This window comes from Mustela erminea, chromosome 1 (assembly GCF_009829155.1).
Source record: "Mustela erminea isolate mMusErm1 chromosome 1, mMusErm1.Pri, whole genome shotgun sequence".
In the NCBI taxonomy this organism is placed as follows: Eukaryota; Metazoa; Chordata; class Mammalia; order Carnivora; family Mustelidae; genus Mustela; species Mustela erminea.
The window spans coordinates 148386791-148414310 of NC_045614.1; positions in this window are offsets into that span (position 1 = coordinate 148386791).

Below are 27520 nucleotides of genomic sequence, written 5' to 3' on the forward strand. Positions count from 1 at the left end.
TGAATCAATATATAATATTTTATATATATATAAATAAATATATATAATATTTAGCTAAAAATAATTAGCTGAAGCCCATACTGTATTTTTTATTAGTTTTTCTTTAATGTTCTTTTTCTGTTCCCAAGTCTCATCTAGAATACCAGATTATATTTTGTCTTCATGTCTTCTTAGGCTCCTCTGGGCTGCGGCAATTCTTCAGACTTTCCTTGCTTTCTTATGACCTTGACAGTTTTACAGGGTGATGATCAGATGTTTTGTAGAATGTCTCTCAGTCTGGGGTTGTCTGATGTTTTTCTCAGGCGAAGTGGATTATGATTTTTTGGGAGGAAGACAACAGAGGTGAAACGTTATTCTCAACATTATAAATGAAAGGTATGTATGATCCATGTACATACCTTTATGTATGTACCTAGGAAAGGGAGCATTTGCCAGTCTTTATCACCTAGGAAAGGAAGCATTTGCCAGTCTTCTCCACTATAAAGTAACTTGTTCCTCCCACTGCCCTTTCCACACTGTATGTAGTAGTTGGAAACAAATCACTAAGCATAGCCCACAGGTAAATCACCATTTCCCTGGGGGTGGGGGAGATCTACATAATTACTTATATGATTTATTTAGAATTTACCTGTAGGGGAGATTTGTCTTCTCTCTCCCATTTATTTATATATTTATCTAATGACTTATTTATCTGACTATGGATTCTTAGATATTTATTTTGTACTTTAGGTAATAATGCAATAGTGTGTTGTTTTTTGCTGCTCCAATTTTTCCAACTCTAGCCATTTGGAGCTCTTTCCGTGGGCTTCTGTGTCCTTTTTTATACACTTTCTTACTTTCTGGCACTTCAAGATGCTGTAGGCTCAACTTGTCCTATCCTATAATCAGCTAATTCTTCAAGGAAAAACTGGAGAGTGGCATTAGAAGACAAGAACTGGGCACAGGCTACAGAGTCATTCTTAAAAGTTACTTTTTACTTGTATGTGGCTGGTTATGTTCTGTTGGGCATTGTTGGAGATATGGCTACCCACACTGCCCCCAAGTGAAGGAGAGTGAGATACCTGGGTATTGAGGGGTTTTGTCTGTGCTTTCTGTGTGTGTGTTTAATCACATTAGATAGAAGCAGTGGATTTTCTTGGATATCTTTGCTGAAAATAAAGTCCTTATCCTTTGTGGGCAGTTAGAGACATTTCTGTGATTTCCAGGTTAATTTTTATTAGAAACTGTTTCAGCAAAATTAGTTTTACTTTTTTGTCGATTAGTAAATAAATTGTACCATTTGTCGGAGACCATCTAAGAGGAATTTTTTTTTTCCAAGCCAAGTTTTAAATTGTGTGACTAGCCTTATTGAAATACAATGTAACCCCTGTATTTTCTAATGGCTGGCGAAGGAAAAGGATGCATGGAGATGCCACTGTATTGATGTAGACAATACCTGAGATAGAATAGTGTAAATCAAAGTACATTTAATAATAATTAATTATTTAATAATAATTAATTATTATTATTTAATAATAATAATAATAATAAATTCCATCTAATACATAATCTTAATTTCTCATAACATAGATGGGCTGATGTTCATCTCATTAGCTTATTAGGATAAACAATAATATTGGCTTCATTATCTACAATTACGTAGGAGTTCTTCAAACTATTATTCAGCCCCAAGATTCATAGCCGCTGCCAGCCAGGCTAGGCCAGGCCAGTGGTTCTGAAAGTGTGCTCCCCAAACCAGTGGCATCAGCAGCACCAGGGAACTTACTAGACATGCAGTCTGTTTTTAACAAAACCTCTAGGTGATTCTGATGCAAACTGAAGTTTGGGAAACATGGGACTCCAGGTGTTATTTCTTAACCTAGGGCATTTCTGGGTGGGATCAGAAACCAGCCCAGTACTCAGAAGGCGGGTGAGACTGAAGAGAAGTGGGGGACCACTGCAGGTCAGTACGTGGCAGATTTCATAAGGGAACTTACTACGAGCCTTGTCTTGGATAACCATAAAAGAAGCAGATCTCTACATCAGCCAGCCAGTCTGACTGTACAAGTCTCTCTACATATTGTACATGTATGCCTTCCAGGTGTTTTCAACACCACGTCACTAAGCCAAGGCTCTGTCCTTAGCGCAGCTTCTAGAAGCAGGAAGACATGCTGAATGCACATTCCAGAGACAGGAGAGGGAGTAGGTAGTTTCTAATTGGTGAGGTCCAGTTCGGGGTCAACTCACCATCATAGCTTCTCAGCGACCCCACCCAATACTCTATCCCTTGTGACCAGCTCTTAAAATCTCTTATGGCCGCCTCTTCCACAATGTGCCCTGAGTGGTCAGCAAGGGGTTTCACTAGCAAGGTACCGCTTGTTTGGTGGCTCTCTGGCTGCATTGGAGGCAGATGGCACAGCAATGATACAGGTACATGCAAGCGGAAACACGGATTAAGACAATGGTTCCCAAAGTCAGTGACAATTTTTTTCACCAAGAGCCCTATGATCTGAACTACTGATTTATTAAGTCCCCTAGGCTAGGAATCAGATCATTCAGGACATTCACTTTTATCCTTGTGTAATTTAATAAAGATAATACATTAACAGTCTCATTAGGTATAAACACAACATTCTAGACGGATAATGGCAAAGATGCCTCCTTATGAGGAAGTAATAATATCCAAGGCCATCCTATTTTAGAGGACAGCTTTTCTCATCAGAGACATTCCAGTGTCCGATGAAGACCAGGTTTTGTTGGTTATCATTGAAGGCTTGCTGAGGGAATTTAGTGAGGGCTTCTGTGTGTGCTATAATATCCTCCAGGACAGTGGGAGAACAAGAAGAGCTGCCAAATAACTGTACCAGTAGAAGACAGAACATACCTAACTGGCCTTAAGGAGATGAAGGTTGGCAGCTTTAGGAACTTGACCTGATTTTATATACCATACATACTGGTTTGGAGAGGCAGCACTCTCAGGCATGAGAAGATGGTCTGAGGGTAGGATATGCCATACCAGGACTCCAGCTTTCACCCCTATTTCATGGTGGATGTTCCATTCTGGACACAGTGTATTTCAACAGGTCCAGCTAGTAGCAGGACAGTGGGATTCCAGTGGAGACTGAGTAGTCCCTAACCCCACACCCTCAGAGGTGCCAAGTAACTCACCCATCCTGATGGGATGCCCCATTGTAAATTCTGATACATAACTCCTTTTTCAGGCATGGTGGGGCTTAGTATTCTCAGCAGCATAGCATGTTAATTTATGATGAGGGTTGGGGCAATGGCTGTTTCCTGTGATTTCCACACCTTTATGGTACTGGGTATCTGGACAAGGGTCCCAGTCTGGCATATAGGGCAATAGGCCCTATGGTTGATAATTCATATGTGTTAAAGCCTGGGACCGTACTTTAGTTCTCCTGGCCAAGTGCTTTTACCTTTTAGTAATTTAATTTGCTGCTTTAATATTCCATTTTTTTCTTTTTACCAACTCTGCTGTTTGTAGGTTATAGGACAGATGAACCTTTGTTCATTATCAGGTTCTTTTGCCCAGTCTTACATATTCCGACTTTTGAAATGTGACCTCCGATCTGTTTATTCAACGAGAGTATCCATACATGATGCTTGGCTTCTCTAATCCTCTAATGGTGACAGCCTCGTTTGCACAGTGACAGGAAAAAGCTTGGGTTGAGATGAACACACTGTCCATGCAAACTAAGGTAAACTTAGAATTCCCACTCAGAGGGAAGGGGCCAATATAATCAATTTGCCAATTCTTCACTGTCTGGGAACTCTGATGGATGGACCCAGATTCCTTTGGCAGTTTGTTTAGAACACATATGCCATGTTGTTATTGCATTAAGCAAGTATTCTAAGGGCCATCTTGCATCCTTGCCAATATACCAACCTGCCTGGGGGGCAACGGTGGACACTCTTTCAGTGCATCCCATCTGGTGTATCTACAGAATGGTCAGTTGGTAGAGCTCATATATGAATGAGGGCAGCAGGTTCTTTTACTTTTTCTGTTTTTAAAATATTTTATTTATTTGAGAGAGAGACAGAGACTGAGAGAGAGAGACAGAGATAGCGAGAGAGAGCACATGAATGGGGAGGAGAGAGAGAAGCAGATTCCCCACCAAAAAGGGAATCTGACGCGGGGCTCCATCCCAGGACCCTGGGATTATGACCTGACCCAAAGGCAGACAATCAACCAACTGAGCCACTCAGGTCCCCTGAGGGCAACAGCTTCTTGATTGCCAGCAGGGTGTCAGTTCCTTATGGACTGGGAAGTGGAAAACTGTGGAGACGGCCTCAGGCTCTTGCAGGCAGATCTAATGACTTTCTATATATCCTGACCACACAGGGGCTTATTAGTGATCATCCAACCCTTGGGTTCCCATTGTCCAAATCATAGAGTTAATCTCCTTAGAACACTGCAACTTCCAGTGCAAAGGGAGGTGGTACTACCAGGTAGGGAATAAAAATCTCCTAAAATCCTGAAGTCATACAAAGGCTTGTGTTTTCTTTATATTTTTAGGGGTTGGGTAGGCTTGCATCTTCTTAAGCACAGTACACATACATCTTACCTGACCAAATGATTCCCAAAACCTGATGGTGGTGCCTGGGCCTTGGATTTTCTGTGGGTTCATTGCCCATCCTCTCCTTCACAGATGTTCCAGCAAAGCCAGCAGCAGAGGCAAGTCTTCCCATGTTAGGATTATGTCATTGATATAATGGGCCCATTTTATTGATATAGGGAAGAAGAATAGAAACAGGTCTTGGGTTACCATTCTATGACATATGGTGGGCCTGGGCAGGTAACTTTGGGGAAGTACTCAAAAGACCCCTTGCTGCCCTTCCTGTGTGTAGATAAATTGATCTTGTGACCCAGTGCTGGGGCATACTGAAAAGGGCCTTTGCTAAGTCTGGTAGAACATGGTATATTCCTAGGACCATGGCCAAGGTATCTAACAAAATGGCAATGTTGGGCAAAGTTGCATGATGGAGAACTCTACCTTGTTCAGTTCCTGGTAGTCCACCATCATCTGCCATGAACCATCTGGCTTTTTTACTGGCCATATGGGGCTACTGAAAGTACTATGGGAAGGACATAAAATACCCATTTGGTGCAGTTCTTGGATAGTTTCTCCTGTGTGCTTATGCCTGCCAGGCAATTTCTATTGTCTGAGAGTTACCATTCTTCATAGGGGTGGCAGGCTTGTCAGTTCCCAACTGGTATTTCTCTATGGAACTGGTTTAAGTACTCTAATGTGGAGGTGAAATTCATCAATAGAGGTTTGTAGTGTTTGACCGCGTAGGATATTAATGCCCAATATGTTCTCTGGTATTGGAGAGATGAAAATCTTATTTTCTTGGTGGTAGAATGCCCAATTTGCAGGTCAAAAAGAACTTCCTGATCATAGCTGTTTGTGCACTGTAACCATCAGTGTTGCTGAGGGAACCAGAAAACTTTGGAGGGTTACCATGCACTACAGAATACATTTGGCTCTGGTATCCACCAGAGCTGCCACCTTTCATTTATTTCTGAAGAACCAGTGAATAGTGAGCTCAATATGAGGTCTCGGCCACCTCCAATAACTCTTACCTGGAGGACATCTTGGCTTGTATCCTCTACCCAGGATGTGGGAGGCACCCACCCTGATTAGGACTATAACCCTGAGGCCTCTGCTGGAGCAGGGGGTTATCAAGGGTGGTAAGAGCAGCAGGGGCAGATCTGAACTGTTGTTCATATTTTAAGCCTTTCCATAGGCCAACCAACATAGCATTGTGTTGTCCATCCATCTGTTTAGGTGGGGACCCGACCACAGTGAGGTCAAACTACATTTACTTCTGGGTTATTTTTACTGGGTCCTTAAATGCAGTTATGATAATCTTTTAGTTTTTCAAGCTACCTCTCTGTCTTAGGCCTTTCCTACAGTCTGTACGCATTTTTGGGATTCATCAGTTTCCTTTTCATCAGCAATGGATTGTCTAACATCATAAATATCTTGCCCCATGACTGGGTTCAGCATGAATATCAGTATCCCAAGCCAAATGCTGGAGTATTTAAGCTTTTATTCCTGCAGTGAATGTGGCCCAGTCAGGACCTTCAAAGACAGGTATGTAAATTGCCTATCTCATTCCCAAATCCCTAAGAATTTGTTGTGCATTCTGTATAGATATCCTCAGTCTCAGATGCCCAGGCAGTTCATGCTCACTGGGTCAAGCTTCCATGAGAGATAATAACCTGTAAGGGATGAATACCTTGAACCCCTGTTAGAGCTACTGGTGATGTGGGGGGCAAAGAATTGCACCAAGAGTAGAAGCACAAGCAGGACAGAGTTCATTCACTCTCCAAGGGAGGAGAGAGGCAAGACATCAAGAGAGATATCATCCTGAATTTCTATTAGGCTAGGCCTTTTAAAAAATTATTATTTTTATTAAAATATAATGTATTATTTGCCCCAGGGGTACAGGTCTGTGAATCGTCAGGCTTACACATTTCACAGCACTCATCATTTGGCAGGGCCTTTCAAGGGGTTTTGAAGGATGTGAGAAGGTTGCAGCCATGCCCAGGGATGGGAATTCTGAAGAGGGGGTTGGCTCTTGACGAGATATAGGAGGTGGCAGGTTTTTCGAGGGGGTCTGTTCTGATCTCCCCTGGGATATGGGTTGCTGTCAGGCTAGAGAAGAATATGTTTTGTAGTTGGGGTCAATTTTCCGAGAATGGAAGTCACCATCCCCTGGAAAAACAGAATTAGAGCCAAGTGCAGACACTTGTGAGTTTCGTCTGTAGACTTGGGGGGGTGGGGTGGGGGAGGGATCTTTGAACAGCTTTCTTTCACCCTCCAAGTGCCATGAAGGCACTGGCACAAGGCCAAGTGTGTGAAGTGTGGTGGTGATGTTCATTGTCTGTCCCTCCTACCACGTCAGAGAAATACCATTGTCTCCCTTATTCTATAGCCGCCCGAACCATGTCCGGATAGTTTCCCTGGCCTTTTGCTGGAACTTGGCAGCTCTATCAATATGCTAAGTGGAAGTGAATTCTCTCATCATGAATGTTCCTGGAATTGGGGGCTGCTCTGCCTGCTGGCATTGTTGCTGTGCTTTTGCTTTCCTTTGTAGTGGGGCAGATGACACAAAGTGTTTGTTCTGTTTCACTGGCCATCACCACATCTTCCTCCTCATCCCTTTCCCAGGGATTTCACTTGTGAACCTCCCGGTCAACCTCAGTTACAAGCCCTGGACTTAATCCGTGGCAGCTTGCGCCCGCCCCACCTTCCAAACCCAGGCTAAATTCTCCAATTTACCATCGTGCTCCCCCACCTTGCCTGCCAGCCCTGAAGCTGATGTATTCTCTACCCTCAGCTCTTCTCCAGTTCTCTAGGTTGACCTTCAGCCTCGGTAGGGCATTGGCGTGCAGCCCTACCGCGCACGGCCGACGCCGACCCGCTGCGCAACAGTGCGTCTCGGGGCTCTGCGCAGGGCAGTCTGTGTAGTTCCGCAAAGGAGCGCGGGAGACCGGCTGGTGTTTGCCCGGCCTTGTTCTCACGGGGAGGCTTGGTCTGCGAGCCCTCGTCTGTGGGCCACCTCTCCGCACGCGGAGGTCCCTGGCTGACGTACTCGGGCTTGCCCCCACAGATGTCTCTTTCCCCAGGACGATTTCCGTTGTCACCTGGCAGCTGCCGATGGTTTTGTCCGCAACCTGGCGGGGGGTCCTCAGGGGGATAACCTGAAACCGCGCCCCGCCTCGAAGGGCCGGAAGAGACGGGAGAGAGAAGACCACTGCAGGCTGGTAGGTGGCCGGTTAAAAAGGGAATTTATTTACTTACCTTGGGTGGCTCAGGATGAGTAACTCTCCACACCAACACGCTACATCTGAAAAGCTTGTCTAGGGGACTTAATTGGATTCAGTCATGTGTACTGTTCAGATGGTCCAGCCCCATCTTACTATCTCAAGGCCGTGCCCTTGAGTTTGTGGGAGTGGGGAGGGCAAGTAGAATGCACATTCCAAGGACAGGGGAGGGGGCGAGGAGCCTCTGATTGCTGGAGTCCAGCTCTCGGGTCAACTGATGGTCACATCCTCTTGGTGACCTTCCCCCACACCGCGTTATGATGGAACTCCAAACTTCGGTGCCTCAAAACATTAAGTTTATATCAGCTTCAGACTCCATGTCTGCAGTGCTCATGAAGGGGTTCTTGGGCACTAAGCAGCCGGGAAGACACAGGCCTCTCCACAAGGTCTGTTTCTGTGGTAACAGCAGTGGGGAAGTAAAACTCACACAGACTCTTAAAGCCTCTTCTGGGAAGTGACATTTGCTGCATCTCCTCATAATTTCCATAATTCTCCTCATAATTGACCAAATCAAAGGAAGCCTCTTGGCCAGTTAACTTCAAAGAGAGTGAGGAAGTGCTGTCCTACCAAGCCCCCAAAAAGGATGGAAAGATAGATTTCTAGGCAAACATGATTATCTATCACAATAGTATGTATTAACATTTTTCCCAATAGAAATATAATGGAATTTACATATGTGATTTAAAATTACTTAGTATCCACTTTAGAAAAGCTTGGAGTAGGTTAAATTAATATGAATAATACACTTTGTCAACCCCCAATATGCAAAATATTATCATTTGACATTTCATTAGTGTAAAGTATTAATGAGATATTTTCCTTTCATCTTTTTTACATCCTAAGTCTCTGAAATCTGCTGTGAATTTTTTTTTTTTTTTTTAAAGAAAGGGAGAGAGAAGGGAGGGGCAATGGGAGAGGAAGAGAGAGGATCCTAAGACAGCTCCATACCAAGCACAGAGCCCAATGTGGGGCTTGATTCCACAACTCTGAGATCAAGACCTGAGCTGAAATCGAGTCAGATGCTAAGCCGACTGAGCCACCCAGGTGCCCCGGTGTGTATTTTATATGTTTAGTACATCTCCATTTTGAACTAGTCACATTTCAAATGCTTAATAAATACAGGTGGCTAGAGATTGCCATTTTGCCAGCATTTGTGCACGTAAGTACTGTATCTTCCACACAGTAGACATTCTGCAAATGTGTACAGAATGTTGAATAAGCCAGAAATATTTTTTAAAATAGCTTTACATTTTTTTTTTTATCATACTAATAGTGCTCAGATCTTGGTTTTTGTCTTCTCCAATTCTTGTGTTTCTTTAAGGCCATCCTAAATTTCAGGGATATTCGTGAAAATTAGATCTGAAAACTTTCTTCAGAAAGTCATTACAAGTGTCTAATTTTTACATATGTGTATTTGTTTGCTGTAGGTACCTAGTTTTATACCTATATGATTTCTTGTTCTATTCTCTGAGTAACTTTTTTGTGTATTTAGGGACCACAGGGCTTTTCAGCATTATGCCAAAATTTAAGCCGAGCTAATGAAGTTTAAACATATGGCCTCCACTCAAATTGATGTTAAAATGTGAGGATTAAATGCAGAGGTAATATCCAGGAGAGTATGAATGCTGAATTGTAGCTCTAAGAGCTGGATTTATGTCTACAATTGCTCATAAAATTATGTAATATAAAATAGTTCTCGGGGTGCCTGGGTGGCTCAGTGGGTTAAAGCCTCTGCCTTCAGCTCAGGTCGTGATCCTGGGGTCCTGGGATCGAGCCCCACATGGGGCTCTCTGCTCAGCAGGGAGCCTGTTTCCTCCTCTCTCTCTACCTGCCTTCCTGCCTACTTGTGATCTCTGTCTGTCAAATAAATAAATAAAATCTTTAAAAAAAAATAAAATAGTTCTCTATTGCCATGATACCCCCCCCACTTTTTATCTTTCATTTTCCAAAGTGTAAACAGTCTGCCTGTTCTTTGTATATGTTTATTTGAGAATGTTGGACACAGCATTTAAACAAATACAAACATACTAAGTGAAAACTAAAGTTCTGAAATGCTGTGGGCCACAAATAAGGCATGTACTTGCAAAAATGTACTTACTAGTTAGACCTCTGGTTCACCATGTTCAGCATTGTCTCATAGTGCCAGACATGTGGTCAGAGATTTGATAACTGATAATTACTTATGCAATAACCATTCCAGAAATTTTCTGAAGGACACCCTTCCAAAAATCTTCTTTATGTTAGAAAGGGCTTAACTTAATGCAGTGCTCTTTCCTTCTGAGTTATGAAGAAAAAGAAAGGCCCAGTGGTCTGGCACATGATGTTTTCTTGTTACTGCACGCAATTTATAAGAAAAAGTTTGTTTTATTGTTTTTCTGACTGGCAATATTAAATCAAAGAAAAAAAATGATCTTGGTGTTGGAGCAGCTGTGAGAATATGGATCCTGCTTCTGGGAGGGAGTACAGGGGTAAAATGGCTGAGGGCTCCAGCTGTTGTGCTTCTCATTCCACCCCCTCCTTTGTGCTCTTTCCACACGTTCCACAGGCTCTTTGTGTTCAATAACAGTATATCAGGGATGGATACTGAAGCATAAAGATTTCTGGCAGTTATGGGACTCCTCTGATAGTCTGATTTGGCTCGAGGACCCCTTGATAGGTTTTTGCTGCGTTTTCCTTAGACCCTTCCATCCAAATTTTCTCATCTGTATTTTCACTTGGAGTCAGGCTTCTTTTCGCTCTGGTGGCTCTTTCAGGTTTGTCTAGCTACCTTCCTATTTTATCTCACACAGTCATTTCCTTGAAAGAAGTTCTTACATATTTAATCCAGTCTTGGCATCTACTTCTTGGAGGACCTGGGCTGATATAAGTGCTTTGGAATCACTTAGCTTTTTGGCTTTTGAATGAGGATACGCTGCAATCAGAGCTGATAGAGTGCGGAGGCTGCACAGCGTGGGGAGGGTTCTCTGGGCGTGCCAGTGACCTTGGCCTGGTAGAAGGTGCTGGAAGCAGAGCAGGGAGAAAAGAGCATTGGCAAAAGAGAGCAGTGGTGGCTGCAGGGGCTCAGCATCAGGTGTCAGAATCCAAGTGAGGGAAGAGAGGCATTAGCGATGAAGGACAATGGAAGCATTGGGGCATTTGTTGTATAAAGATACAACAGAAATAAGGATAATGAGAGCTGCCAAGTTTGCCACTGTCTGAAATGAGAGTTGTAAATATGGGAAGAGTTTCAAATATGAAAAATATAAAACCTGTGATTTAGGGTTCTAATGGTATCAATGAAAACTGATGGTTTTTAATGTGGAAATAACTGTTATAAATAAATATATGTAATGCAGGCTTCCCAGTTCTGAGAATAACAATACCCCAGTAATAATGAGCATACCTATCACCCAGATGTTGATTTCTATCAAACAGAATTCATGGAAAGAACTGGGGTTTCATGAAGAAATAAATGACTGCTTGATAGATTGGAGAGGGAAAACACAAGATGAGCCTGGAACAATATTTTATGTTAGAAAGTAAGGAGGTCTCAAAGAATGTTGGGGGTCATCATGGCAGAAGGACACAAGAGATAGCTTCAGGAGGTTCCCCCTGACCAAACGGGATAATTTTTGGACAAAATTGATAATAATATATCATAATCTATGGAATAAGATAAGAATCCATGGGTCCACACTAATATAAATAAATAAAGAGATTTTCTTTAATACAATATTAACTCATAAGCCTATAATAACAGAAGTAGAAAAATCACAAACAGCCATCATAATAAATAATTCAGATAAGAAATATCACTGAATGCTAAAACATTGAGAAAAGAATACAATTGTCAGAAGTGTATACTAAAGGACTTGATTTGCCCATTTGTTCTGGAGAAACGAGAAAGTGCATTTGTCAGGTTAGGTTCAGTGTGTTGGGTCAGCCAAGTTTTCCCAGTGATGGTGTCCACAGCTGCCCAGAGATTTTTGTTCTTTCTCTAAGTCAGGAAGTTAATGCATCAGGAACTCTCCCATATTTGTAGAAAATACTCCAATTCTTTGTGACTAACCGTCTTCTAGGCCTAAATTTAGAAGTTTAAAAATTATTTGGAATTGATTCATACAACAGAAATATGTTTTTGATGATTTTTACATTTTTGTTATTTATAATACTAAAATTCACTAGGTAACATCTGAAAACAACTGGAAAATACAGTTTTATAAACCTCATATATAAGTTTTCTCTCATTCTTCCTTGCCACCCCTTTCATGGGCATATATTATAAGAGGAAAGAGAAAGAAGAGGGTGTAGAGGAGGAGCAAGTAGGGGAGAACAGGGAGAAGCCAGAAGCAGCAAAAGAGGCAAGAAAATGAGAAGAAAAGGAAGAGGCAAGAGAAGTGGAAGAGGTAGGAGAAGAAGAGGGAGAAGGAGAGAAAGAAAAGGGAAACAAACCCATTGGTGAAGGATGCTTCATGCACAAGAGTGAAACTGACACTTAGTAAGTTTATATCATGGGCCAGGCACTGTTTCAGATGCTTTTTATATTGTTTAGCAAGTGAGAAACAAGCTAAGATAATTAGGACTCTTGCTCAATTACTAGTAGATGGAGTGTTTTCTTTACAGCTTTATCCTAAGTGATGTTAGTAAATAGTTAAATAGCTGTATAATTGGTGAAATAAAGGGTAGAAATGCTTCACCAGAGGTCAGCATCTAGGTGATTTAATGCTTTATTTCAATATAGTTTCCTTATTTAAAAAAATTGAATGAACAGCCAAAGCAGTCTAAAATGAGTTGAATTTTACAGACTTTAAAATATGGTCCATGAAAATTTTACTGTCTTGGCATATTTTCAGGGTGATGTTGATGTTTTTATTAATTTTTTTCCCAAGCTTCTTAGTACAACATTACTTTAAAAATCTGAGTCAAAGAGAATGTCCTGAAATGGCTAATGAATAGTATTAGGTTTGTCAAAGTAATATTAAAAATTATATGGCTGAAATGTCCTTGAATACTTTTTAATTTTTAAAAAGTCAGGCTATTATTAATATAGAATAAAATACCCAATTATTACGTGAATGGTTCAATTAGTTTTAACCAATGTATGCACATTCACTCAAGACACAGAACATTTCTGTCAGTAAAAAAAAATTCGTTTGTGCTCTTTCCTGTTCAGTTTCTACCACCCTCAAAGCTAGCAGCAGATACTGATCTAATGATTAGTAATAATGATCTTATGATTCTATTATCATAAGTTAGTTTTGCTTATTCTAGGACTGTATATACATGGAATCTACAGAATATTCCTTGTTTCTGGCTTCTTTCACTCAGCAAACTGTTTTGACATTCACTTATGTTTTTGGATATGTTAATGGTTTGTCTCTTTTGATTGTGAGTAGTATACATTGTATAAATCTACAACTGTGGTTTATTTATCCATTCTCCTATTGGTGGACATCCAGGTTGATTTTGGTTAGTATGAATAAATTTGATTGAGCATTCTTATACTAGCGTGAACATATGCTTTCACTTCTCTTGGATTGGGGTTATGGGGTTGAAGGTTAGGTGTGTATTCAACTTTTTAATCAATTGTTATATAACTTTCCAATGTAATCATGCCATTTTGTACTCCCAGTATCACAGGGTATGAGAATTCTGGTTGTTTCAGATCCTCTTCAACATTTGGTATCATTATTCTTTTCCATTTTAGGCATACTTTTGGCTGAGTAATGGTGTACTTTGAACATTATCAATAAAAGCTGAAAGATAGGACATGAAGAATGCTGTACCAGTTATTAGGGCTGCCACAAATATTTCAGATCTCTTTTTCTCTGGATTATATGATAAGACTGCATTTGTCTAAATCCAAGGATTAATATTAGATGTACATAGTAAACACTCTCCCCCAGACCTGTACTGAACATTTAATAGATGTAGAAATAATCTGTTTTTTAAACTTTGAGATATTGGTGTCATTTGTTACTACAGCATAACTTAATCTAACCTGAAATGTGCAATGTGGGTTTTTTTCCATTTTATTTTATTTTATTTCTTTTCAGTGTTCCAAAATTCATTGTTTATGCACCACACCCAGTGCTCCATGCAATATGTCCCCTCCATAATACCCACCACCAGGCAATGTGGTTTTGAATATTGCTTACCTCTCAGGATGCATTTTAGCTATCAGTGAATTTAGGATAACATGGAAGAAAAGTCAGAATGTATTAGAGGAAATGATTTATGTTTTTGTGAGCATTACCCATGTGAAAGACAATCGATTAAGTACTTAAATTATTTCTTTGATAACTCTATAATCTTGAAATGTAATTTATTTATTTTTTAATTCAAATGAGGAAACAGGGTTATTGTCAATGACAGTATTGGATGGCATTGTTTTGGCCTGTACCATCCCTTGTGTAGGTGTGAAAACAAATGTAAAATTAGTGCATTTCTTCTTATTCTAAAGGTAGAATAATTGTTGACAAAATTGTCAAGACAGAAGTTTAGATGGTCTGAGGACATATTTTGTCAGCCAGTATCTACCAGAAAATAGAGCTGTAAGTAAAATGGAACTTTGAAGTGCAAGTAAGGAATCTGTGTCCCAAGGTGCTATCAGTGTAACTCTGGGAAGCTCAGAAACAATTTGCCGTAGTGATTGATCATATAGCTAGAATTTCCACTCATTTTCCAAAGGTCGGAGGTTTTTGTTACATGGCTGAATGAGAATAATCTTCATTCATTTTCTTCAGTAATTTCAATTTGCCCAAGTGATAGGAGCACTATAGCTTATAGGACCTGTTATAGAATGGTACACAGAATACATGCACAGTTTTCATTATGGTTACATTTCTAAGCAATATTTTTAATTTATATATGAAAGAGGTTAAGAACAAAAATTAAAAGAACTCTGTTTACCTCTTGAAATAGAGGGATGTGATTATTAATTTCTAGATATTTGGGGGCTTGTTTATATTCTACATTTACTCTAAGTCTCCAAAAATTTCCAAGGATTTAAATAATATAGACTATATTCTCTGACAAAAGTGAAAATAAGCTAGAAATTAACAACAGAAAAATAGATGATCCCTAAACATTTGGATTAAGGAATAAGCTTCCAAATAATGGATCAAAAAGGAAATTAAATATTTTAACAATGAAAATACAGTATTTCAATTTGGGGAGAATGCAACTAAAGCAGTACTTTGGAGGGAAATTAGAATGTGAATGCATGTACTAGAATATGACAAAGACAATAAATGATCTGTACTTCATTTCAAGAAGCCATAAAAGAACAGTAAATGTAATCCAAAGGAATAAGAGGATGCAGGAAATAATGAAAAAATAACGCAAATACATAACACAGAAAATTAACAAAGCTAAAAATGTGTTCTTTGAAAAGACTAGAAAAATGGGTAACTCTCAGCAAGACAGATAATGGACAAATAGAAGGAAAACACAAATTACCCCTCTGAGAAGTGAAAAAGGCAACATTACTACATCCTACAGACTTTGAAAACACAATAAAAACATATGATTCTCAGCATCAGTAGTCATTAGAAAAATGCAAATCAAAACCAAAATGAGATACCACTCTACAACCACTTGAATGGCTTTTTTTTTTTTTTTTTTTTAAGGTGAATAACAAGTGCTAGTGAGACTACAGAGAAATTGGAACACTCATACCCTGCTGGTGCAGCTGCTTTGGAGAACAGTTTCTGACAGTTCTCCAAAATATTAAACATAGAGTTACCATGTGACTTAGCAGTTCTACTCTTAGGTATTTCAAGAGAACTGAAAATACATTCACACCAAATCTTATACACAAGCCTTTACAGCAACAGCATTCACAATAACCAAAAAATAGAAATGACTTGAATATACATGAACTGATGAATAGATAAACAAAATGTGGCGGAGCTATACAATGGACTATTAGTGAGTCATTAAGAGAAATTAAATACTGATACATGCTACAATGTAAATCAGCCTTGAGAATGTTATACTAAGTGAAAGAAGCCAGAAACAAAAGATCACAGATTGTATAATTCCATTTATATGTAATATCAAGAGAAGGCATATCTCTAGAGAAAAAAAATAGATTAGTGGTTGCCAGGGCCTGGGAGAAGGGAATGAAAAGCTACTGATAATAGGAGATTGTTTGGGCTAGTGAAAATGTTCTCGCACTAACAGCTATGATGGTTACACAAACTTGTAAACATTCTAAAACCACTGAATTGTGTACCTTAAAATGGTGAATTTATGGTATGTGATTTGTATCTCAATAGCAAAAGAACATATGAACACCTTCATGCTAAGATGTTTGAAAAGGTAAATGAAAAAAATTCTGAAAAAACACACTTGGCATCTAGACAAATAAAACATTTAAATATTTTATTTTTTAATATTTTAAATTATGTTTGCTAAAGAAATTGAATTCACAATTAAAGCCTTCTCAGACACACACAAAAACTTCAAACCTAAGTAGCTTCGCTGGTGAATTCCTACAAATATTTAAAGATGAACTAATCTGCACGATGTCAATCGTGCACAAACTATTTCAGAAAATGGAAAAAGGAGAGAATGTTTGCAGCCTGTGTTAGAGACCAGGATAACCCTGATCCCAAAACCATACAGTAACTTTGCAAGGAACCCCCCCCCAAAAAAAACCCTATGCTTAAATTCTTTCCTCTACACAGATGCAAGCATCCTAAACAAGACAATACAAGTGAGGTTCATTCCAGGAATGCAGGAGTGGTTAAACATTGGTGCATCAATCAGTATATTCACCACTTTTATCAGATAAAGAAGAAAATCATGATTAACTCTATAGGTACAACAACATTATTTGATAAAATTCAACATCCATTTAGTATAAAAACATTCGAAAAACTAAGAATAGAAGGAATCATCCTTAATCTAATCAAGGGTGTATAAAACAATGACACACTTCAGCCATCATCCAACATAATAGTAAAATACTGAACATTTTCCTCCTGCAAGTGGAAGCAAGAGGAGGATGTCCACTATTAGCTTGTCTGTTTAATATTGTATTGAAGTCTCTAACTAATGCAATAAAAGGAAAAGAAGTGAAATACATAGTTTTGACAGTAAGAAGAAGGTTGCCATTTGCAGGTATAATTACCATTTGTGCAAAAATCTACAAACTACTAGAAGAAATAATGGAATTTAGTAAGGTCACTGGTAAATATGTAAACTACATTGTATGTTTATAAACCAGTAACAATTAGGGAATTAAAACAGCATTTTTCAATTTACAGTGAAACATTACATTCATTGAATGGAAGATTCATTTTTGTTAAGATGTCTTTCTCCCCGTACTCCAGGAAATCTTAATAAACAGCCCAACATTCCTTTTTTTGTCGATGTTGGCAAGTTGATTCCAAAACTTAGAAAGAAATGTAAAAGACCTTAAATACACAAAGAAATACAAAGTGCCAGCGAGGGTAGGTTATTTCAAACTACGGTAATTAAGACAGTGCTTTACTGGTGCAAAGATAGACAGATTAACCAAGGGAACCAAATACGTCTGAGAAACAGAACTGTACTTATACAATAACCTGATTAAAGCAAAATTGCAGTGGCAGTGCAATGATGGAAGAATGGTTGCTTTAGTATATGGTGCTGAATTAATTAGATATCCATATGGAAAAAATTAAATCTGGTCACTATATACACAACAATTATTTTGAGATTGATTTTAGACTGAAAAGTAAAGGTAAAAAACACAGTTTCCAGAGTAAAATATAGGAGAATATATTCAGGGACAGGCAAAGATTTCTTAAGCAGTGCTTCAATAGCACTAGCCAGAGAAGATTGACAGACCGTTAAGTTGGACTTGATGAAAAACAGTGAGGATGAGGAACAGCTGGAACCCTTACATATTGCTGGGGGGGGGTATTAATAGGCATGACCATGTTGGGAAGCTGGTGGTATCTACGAAAGCTAAACCTACTTATACCTATGACCCAGCGTTGCTACTACTGAGTATATGACAAGCAAAATGAATGTTTATTTCTGTCAAAACATATTTTTAGTGGTGATACTCAAGAAACTGAAAACAGCACAAAAATCTACCTATGGTAGAATGCCTGCATAAATTGTGGTGAGTTCATACAATGGAATTCTACATAGCAATGAAGAACTACTGCTATTTACAACATAAATATCACATATATCATGATGAATGAAAAATATTGAAAGAATAGCAAATAATATATGATTCTGTTCATATGAAGTTCAAAAACAAACTTACTATAAAATTCAAGGACAGAACAATGGTAACCTTTCATAGGGATTATCACCAGGGTGGGAGCACTAGGGAAGTCCTGTTTTATGACATATTCATGCACAATTATTTACCCTTGTTACTTCAAATTTGCACTGTTAAATAATGCAGAAAGGTTTTTTTTTTTTGTTTACAGTTACTTTTGGTTGGTTTAATTTCCCCTGAGAGCTGAATTAAATAGTGTAGATCCGTAAGGAGAAAGAATGCTGATATTCTAATAACTCATTATGGAGAATGTTCATGTTTTAAAAAAGTGAAAATCTAGACATTTTAGTTAAGTCTTAATTGATGTTATTGATGTGTTTTGATGTCTGTGTCTGGTAAAGTAAGAACTCATACACTAGTTGGCTATCTCTGTCTCCTTATATCAGTTTAGTAAACATCTGTCACTCAAAAATGAATGATCATAAAATAACATTTAATATTTATGTGATTCTAAAACAATTCTTCAACAATTTGACCAAAAAAAAAAAAACACAACTGATGGAAACTCTAGCAGAAGTTTTATCTGAGTATCGTACATCCCTAAGAGATGAAGTTAAGTAAAATGTGTGTGTGTACTTGGGCACACATCACACATATTGCAGACCTTAGAATAATATAACTTTTCAAGGTTATAGGTACAAAGATCTACAGGAATGAATTTCAGAATATGTGGTAATTTTTTCAAGCTCCTTCAATGAGTTTAGCAAAAATAGCTCAGAAATTAGGTAACGTATCTTAGAAGAAAGCTGTTTGAATAGGTCTCTCAGATCACATGTGTGATTATTGTCTTAATTTTAATCATCTTGGAATCTATCAAATAAGCTAATACAGTTGGTTCTTACTTTTTTATGGTACTGTGTTAATAGAAATGCATGTTGGGGGAACCATGTCCTCAATGCACGTGGCTCCAGGGTAGCTGAGATTGGTTACAGGGCAAAGTAAGCACACAGTTTCAATGTGAACAAGTTTCACTTAACCCAATACTGTGTAAAACAAAGGCTTCCTCTCTTTTAGTGTATGAAATTATAAATTAAAGGAGGTGAATAAAATTTTTTCTACTTTAGAATGTCATATTAGAAAACAGTTCCTTTGTGTTGATATTGAAAAAAAATGTGCAAATACCTTATACCAGTGACTTAGTTATTTTTTAAAGGTGATTATAAATTTTCTTTTAAAATATCTTGTTATTCCCTCCAAATATTCTTGGCTTAAGTATACTTGACTTATAAAGTTTTCTTTCATTCTGATAAGTGATAGAAAACCTTTTTTTGAGGCTGTTGATGTTGTCATCACATTTTTGGCTCTGAAAATCAGGTATTTCCAGTGTAGCTGCTTAAAGTTTATTGATTTTCACTTTTTGGTATTTGCCATTTTATTTTTATGTTAGTAAATTTAGAAGTATAGAGAAGAAGATTATACAAAGTGCCTTTACCATGAACATTTAAATAACTGTTGTCAACCTTGTGGCATATAATTTTCCAGACAGTTTTCTACTGGGCAACTTGTGTGCAAATGCCACGTAAACTGATGCTTAGGGAAAAACTCAGGAAGAGAGTTACAATGATTTATTTGCTCTTGGAGCAGACTCTATTTTCTTGGAAAAGAAAAGCCTAAAAGATAATTTAAATTAGTGATTAAGTTAGGTATTATTACTGATGTAAGTGCTATAAGAAATGCTTCATCTACTAAGTATTTATCTTAACTTTCAAATTCTAAAACCCTCCATGGATTAATTGTTTCTAAAGGAATTCAAGGACTCCGTTTCTTTTTTCACGTATGTCTTCACTACAAATATGTTATCAGGTCACACAGAAAAGGTGTGGAATAGGACGGAATTTTCATATATCTTTTCTTTTCTGTCTTCCCAGAGTTACCTATCAGAGTGATTGCAGAAATAGACAAACTTATTTAACTTTAACAAAATTTTTAAAAAGCCCATATTTATCATTAAGTCATCTGAAATATTCTTGTGTATTCCAGAGAAGGCAGGAATCAAGCATACTATTTTCTTTTAACGGAGAGTCAATTCTCTTAATCCTTTTATAGAACAATTCATCTTTTCTCCATTAATTTAGTTGCCATTTTGTGATGATCTAAAGTGGCATTCATACACAGATCCATTCTTTCTGTTATTTTCATTGATAAGTGTGTTTACCAAAACCACAGTAGTTTAATTACTGTGACACTGCGGTACATTTTGGAATTTGGTTGGACGGCTGGCCTCATGTCATTGTTCTTGATCCCAGGCTGCCAGTGAAGATCAAAACTGATAAATAATCTTTTGTGAGAAAGGGGATTACAAGACCTAAAATTATTCCTTAAAAATAGTGTGAGATCCTTATCTGATCTCTTTGAACTTACTCAATTTAAGTATTAGGATTAACTACTTAAGTTTCGTTCCTTCTTCTTTGTAGACCATTTACTGATTTTTTCCCAGCACGTTCTCTTTTGCTTCTTGACGGTATTTTTTCCCTCTTCACATTAGAAATATTTTTTAATTCCTTCATTAAAATTTTTTCTTTTTACTGATGTGTAATTCACATACTAGAAAATTCATCCATTTAAAGCACACGGTGTGTTTTTAGTATATCCACAAAGTTGTGCAAGCATAACCAAAACCTAATTTTAGACTCTCCTAAAAGAAACATTGTACCCATAATTAGTCATTTTCTAAACTCCCACCCAACTCCCCCAGCCTCAGCGACTCCTGATTTACTGTCTACTTTTCTGGTTCAACTTTTCTGTACATTTCATACAAATGGAATTGTACCCTATGTGACAATTTGTGTCTAATTCCTACTTAGTGTAATGTTTTCAAGATTCATCTGTGTTGTGGCAATTGTCACCACTTCCATTTTTTTTTTTTTTTTAAGATTTTTTACTTATTTATTTGACAGACAGAGGTCACAAGTAGGCAGAGAGGCAGGCAAGAGAGAGGAAGGGAAGCAGGCTCCCTGCTGAGCAGGGAATCTGATGTGGGGCTCCATCCCAGGACCCTGGGATCACAACCTGAACCAAAGGTAGAGGCTTTAACCCACTGAGCCACCCAGGCGCCCCACCACTTCCATTATTTTTTATGGCTGGATATTATTTCATTGTATCAATATACCACATTTTTTATCTGCTCATCAGTTGATGGGCATTTGGGTTGTTCACACTTTTTGGTTATAATGAATAATACTCCTATGAACATTTGTGTACATGCTTTTGTGTAGGCACATGTTTTCAGTTCTCTTGGGTATCTACCTATGGGTGGAATTGCTGGGCCATATGGTAACTCCATGTTTAACTTTTTGAGGAACTGCCACACTATTTTCCAAAGCAGCTGCAAAATTTTGCATTCCTACCAGCAATGCATGAGTCCCAATCTCTCTATATTCTTACCAAAACTTACTATTTTCTTTCTTTGTTTTAGAAAAATTATAGCCACCCTAATGGGCTAAACTGGGTGCAAAATATGATCTCATTGTGATTCGGATTTACATATCCCTCATGATTCATGATGTTGAACTTAGCCATGTGCATCTTGGTCGTGTGTATTAGCTATTTTAGCAATTAGCCATTGTCTGTGTAGAAAGATCTATTCAAATTCTTTGCTTGTTTTTAATTGGATTGTGTTTCTATTTATTGGTTATTTATAAGCGTTCTTTTATAGTCTTATACAGGACTCTTATCAAATATATATTTGCAAATATTTTCTCCCAATCTGTGGACTGTCTTTTTAATTTCTTGATAGTCTAATTGTGCTAAAAGATCTTTAGTTTTTTTTTTTAAAGATATTATTTATTTCAGTCTCAAGTAGGTAGAGAGGCAGGCAGAGAGAGAGAAAGAGAGAGAGAGAGAGGAGGAAGCAGGCTCCCCACTGAGCAGAGAGCCCAATGTGGGGCTCGATCTCAGGACCCTAAGATCATGACCCGAGCCGAAGGCAGAGGTTTAACCCACTGAGCCACCCAGGTGCCCCAAGATCTTTAGTTTTGATGAAGTCCAGTTTACCTATTTTCCTCTGATCTTTAGGTATCATATCTAATAAATTACTGTCAATCCAAGATTATGAAGATTTACACTTCATGTTTCTTCTATGATTTTTATAGTTTTAGTGCTTACATTTTGTTTCTTAACACATTTTGGGTTAAGTTTTGTTTAGGGTAGGAGACAGAGATTAAAATTCATTCTTTTAAACATGAGTCCCAGCAGCATTCATTGAAAGGACTGTTCTTTCTGCATTGAATTGTTTTGACACTGTTGTCAGTCAGTTGCCATGAAGGTATAGGTTTATTTCTGGACCCTCATTTCTATTCCATTGGCTATGTTTATCTTTATGCCAGTGTCATACTGTCTAGATTACTAAAAAGCTCTGTAGCAAGGTCTAAGTTTTTCTTTATCATGATTATTTTGTCTACAAATGAGGGGTGATGTTAGTATCATAACATGAGATGTCCCTCATTTTTGTCTCCTATGCCCAGCAATGGAACTTCAGTATCTCTCCATGAACAAAAACTTTTTTGAGGGCTGTGGGATCCAGCACTGAACTCCAAGGAATGTGGTAGAAGTCTTTCTCATATGTGCATTGAGTAGTAGGCAAACAGAAGTCAGTCCTGCTATGGGCCCTGTAGTGACCCATGAACCATCTTCAGTTCCTCTCCATTATAGTCTGGGTGGCCCTGGAGAACACTGACTTAGCCATCACTGGCAGATAGGGAGAGCCTTTGTGGAAGTCCAGGTTTCCAGAGGATAAGTTACAGAAATCCACTCTAGGATAAGTTACAGAAATCCACTCCTGAGATCATGACCTGTGCCAAAACCAAGAGCCACCTGCTTAAGGGACTGAAACATTCAGGCACCCCAGGAATTTTTACTTCTGTATTTCTAATGCTTAGAACAGTGCCTGGAATATATAGCCACCCCAAATCAGTAGTGTACTTGTGAGCTGAAAAAGAGTGCCTGCCTCCCCGTATATGGTTATGCAGTTTTAGGTTTTATCTTTAGTCCTGTCTTCCTCCATTCCCATGTTTTTGGTGTTCTTTGGCTGAGAGTAGAAAGTTTCTTTCCAGTCCATTGATACATGTTTTTTTTTTCCTCCCACCCCTTTATTTCACATATTCCTGTGAAAAGTTACAAGCATAATTTCTGTGGAATGCTTCCTGAAATACAGGAATGATAATTGACAAAGTGTAGGCTTTTAAGTCCAACCTCATTTTAGAGTTTGGTCTTTTTCTTTAGGTTTAAATTTTCAGGAAAGCTGAAGGAGGCTGGATGTATTTACTTACCGAAGCAGGGTCATAGTACCAAACACAACCTATCACATTTTCCTTCTGGAAAACTCTCCTCTTTACCTAGTAAAAACATATCTGTTAGAGATAATGGAGTGGGTAAGATGAACGGCTGGACTTTACCCATGCTTCACTCAACTTGGCAAAATTTAGGGCTAAGGGACAGGTTCTTGGTCTGTGATGTCTTCCGTGGAGGAAAAGAGGAGTGTGTGAGTGAGCACCTGGTTTCCCCAGCTGGGCAAGACTCTGCTGAAGAGGCTCATTTCTCTTTGTCCCATCCAGAATACTCAAATATGAGCTCCATGACTGAGGGAAATGAATGATTTGGGAGAATGGCAGAAAGACTCATAGAGGGCATTAAAGAAATGTGGATACTAGTGACTGTGCCATGGACTCCCATCAAGAGCCTGCCATGAGCCACTAGAAAAGGCTCATCAGTAGGTCTACTCATCTGACTGACAAACACCCCCAATACCTTGTGTCTCTCACCCATACTCTTTTTACTTCCTATGGCAGGCTCTCTGTGTATGTTCCCGAAGGCCATGGTGAAAGCAAGTTTTGGAAGACAGCTAGTGACACATGCAGAAGCCAGACTCAAATCTGTATGTTGAGGAGAGACGACAAGCATGGGTCGTAATATCACATAGGTAAAAATGAAAAAGAGGCTGTCAGCACTTAGCCTGGTACCTGTAGGGTCAAGAGAAGGTATACAAGCTTAAAAATCCTGCCACAAGGAAAATCTTAAAAAATAAAAAAGGGTGGGTGGGGTACCTGGATGGCTCAGTTGGCTGAGCATCTGACTCTTCGCTTGGGGTCAGGTCACGATCTCAGGGTCTTGGGATTGAGCCCCATGTCAGTCTTCATACTCAGCAGGAAGTCTGCTTGAGATTCTCTCTCTCTTTTCCCTCTGCACCTCCCCCCCCTTGTGTTCTTTTCTTCTCTCTCAGAAAAACAAAACAAATAAATAAAGCTGCCATAAGAAGAAGCAACAGGTATGGAGCAGGTATATCCATAGACTATCTAGAAGGGCTGATGAAAGGTAATTTTCCCCTGAAGGAAAGAATGATTATATTATTGCCTTAAGATATTTCTTCTTTTTTTTTTTAATATAGAGATTTATGGTTCTAGATTTTCCTCTAGGCCCTACTTTTGCTATGTCTCATAAGTTTTGGTATGTTGTGTTTTTATTTTGTTCATCTCAAAGTATTTTATAATCTCCTTGTGATTTCTTCTTTGACACAGTGAAATGTGTAATTTAATTACTTCATATTTTATTTTATTTTATTTTATTATTTATTTTTTTTTTTTAAAGATTTTATTTATTTACTTGAGAGAGAGACAGTGAGAGAGAGCATGAGTGAGGAGAAGGTCAGAGAGAGAAGCAGACTCCCCATGGAGCTGGGAGCCTGATGCGGGACTCGATCCCGGGACTCCAGGATCATGACCTGAGCCGAAGGCAGTCGTCCAACCAACTGAGCCACCCAGGCATCCCAATTACTTCATATTTTAAAATCCCCAAAATTTCCTTTAATTCTCAATTTCTGATTTAATGATAAAGTGGTTTTAAAACATTCTATAATGACTTCTATTCTTTTTGATTCCTGGGTTTATTTTATGGCCTAACATATGATATTCTGGAGAATGTCCCATGAAAATTAGTGAAGAAGATGCACTATAATGATGTAGGGTGGGGTGGCATATTCATATCTGATAGGTTTACTTGGTTTATAGTGTTGTTCAGGTCTTCTCTTTAAGTATTAGTCTTCTCTCTAGATGTTGTATCCATTATTGAAAGTGAGATACTGTAGTCTGCAGCTATTATTATTGATTTGCTATTTCTCCCATTAATTCCGATAGTTTTTCCTTCTTGCATTTTAGGACTCTGTTAGATACATGTATATGATATAATTGTTATATATCCTTGATGCATTGGTTCTTTTTGTTTGTTTGTTTTTTAAAGATTTTATTTATTTATTTGACAGAAATCGCAAGTAGGGAGAGAGGCAGGCAGAGAGAGAGGAAGGGAAGCAGGCTCCCTCCTGAGCAGAGAGCCCAATATGGAGCTTGATCCCAGGGCCCTGGGATCATGACCTGAGCGGAAGGCAGAGGCTTTAACCCACTGAGCCACCCAGGTGCCCCATTGGTTCTTTTATCATTATAAAATGTCCTCTTTGTTTCTATTACAGTTTTAGTTCTAAAATCTATTTTGACTAATTTGAGTATAGTCACATTAGCTCCTTTTAGTTACCTTTCAGTGTATGGTATACTGTGTATCTTTTTATATCCACTTACTTTCAAAAGACTTTTTGTGTCTTTGAACTTAAAGTGTGTCTTTTATAGACAGCATATAGTTAGATCATGTTTTATATCCATTCTGCAACCTTTACCTTTTATTGCAGTGTTTAATCCACTTAAATTTAATGAAATTACTGATAAGGTAAGATTTGGATCTGCCTTTTGGCTATTTATTATTTTATGTGTATTATGTGTTTTGTTTGTCTTTTCTTCCATTACTGCCTCCTTTTGTCTTGAATAGATATCTTTTATTGTACCATTTTAATTCTCTTATTATTTTTTTACTGTATTTTTTGGGCTACTATTTTTAGTGGTTGCTTGGGGTTTGTTAAAGTTAACATTTAATCTGTAATAATCTGGTCTGTATTAATACTAGCTTAATTTCAATAGCATAGAAAAACTTTGCTTCTATATTGCTGTGTTCTCCTCCTGCCTTTTTGTGTGCTGTTATTATCGTACAAGTTACGTCTTTATACAGTGTATGCCCATGAGCACACACTTAACAATTATTGCCTTGTACAATGTCTTTTAAATCACACAGGTGAAAAGAAGTCATAAACAACAAAAAATGTATTTGTGCTTTGTAAAAATATTTACTTTTGTAGTTACTATCACTGGTGCTTTTCATTTCTTCCTGTGTATCTAAGTCACTGTACAGTGTTCTTTCATTAAAGTCTAAAAAATGTCTCCCTTTTGCATTTTTGTGTTGAGGTTAGTACTAACAAGTTCTCTCATATCCTTAAATATGAGAATGTCTTAATTTCTCTGTCATTTTTGAAGAATACCTTTACTGGATATAAAATTTTTGGTCAACTTTCTTATTCTTTCAGTGCTTAGAACATTCCATCCAACTGTCTTCTAGTCTCTGTGGATTCATGAAAAATCAGCTGTAAATCATATTGAGGATTATTTTATGTGATGAGTTACTTCTCTCTTGCTGATTTCAAAATTCTCTCCTTTTTTGGTTTTCCCCAGTTAGATTTTAATGTGTCAGGGTGTGGTCTTTTTTGGATGTATCTTACTTGCAGTTTATTAAGTTCTTGGATGTGTAGATTAATGTTTTCCATCCAATTTTGGAAGTTTTCTGCCATTGTGTCTTCAAATAGTTTTCTGTTCCTTTCTCTCAAACTTCTGAGAGTCGCATTGTGCATATGTTGAATGTTGGTACACTTGACAGTTTCTTTCAGGTCTCTCAGGTTCTGTTCACTTATCTCCATTTGTTTTTTTTCCAAACTGGAAAATATCAATTGATGTATCTTAATGTTTGCTGATTTCTTCATCTCTCCAAATCTGTTGAGAGCTTCTAGTGAATTTTTTGTTTCAGTATTATACTTTTTAACCTTAGAAATTCTATGTGTTTTTTTTTATAATTTCTCTTTATTTGATATTCTTTATCTGTCTAAAAACATTCTCCATTTTCCTTTAAGTCTTTAGACATGGTTTTCTTTAGTTCCTTGAACAAATTTTAAATAACTGGTTTAGGGGCATTTGGGTGGCTAAGTGGGTTAAGCCTCTGCCTTCGGCCCAGGTCGTGATTCCAGGGTCCTGGGATCGAGCCCTGCATCGGGCTCTCTGCTTGGCAGGGAGCCTGCTTCCTCCTCTCTCTCTGCCTGCCTCTCTGCCTACTTGTGATCTCTCTCAAATAAATAAATAAAACATTTTTAAAAAAATAAACAAATAACTTGTTTAAAGTCCTGTATAGTTAAGCCAAACATCAGGGACAGTTTCTATTGCCTTCTTCATGTACATGGGTCAGATTTTCTTGTTTCTTGCATGCCTTGAACATTTTTTTGAAAAAAAAAAAAAAAAAGAAAAGAAAACCAAGCATTTTAAAATAATATACTTTTACAACAC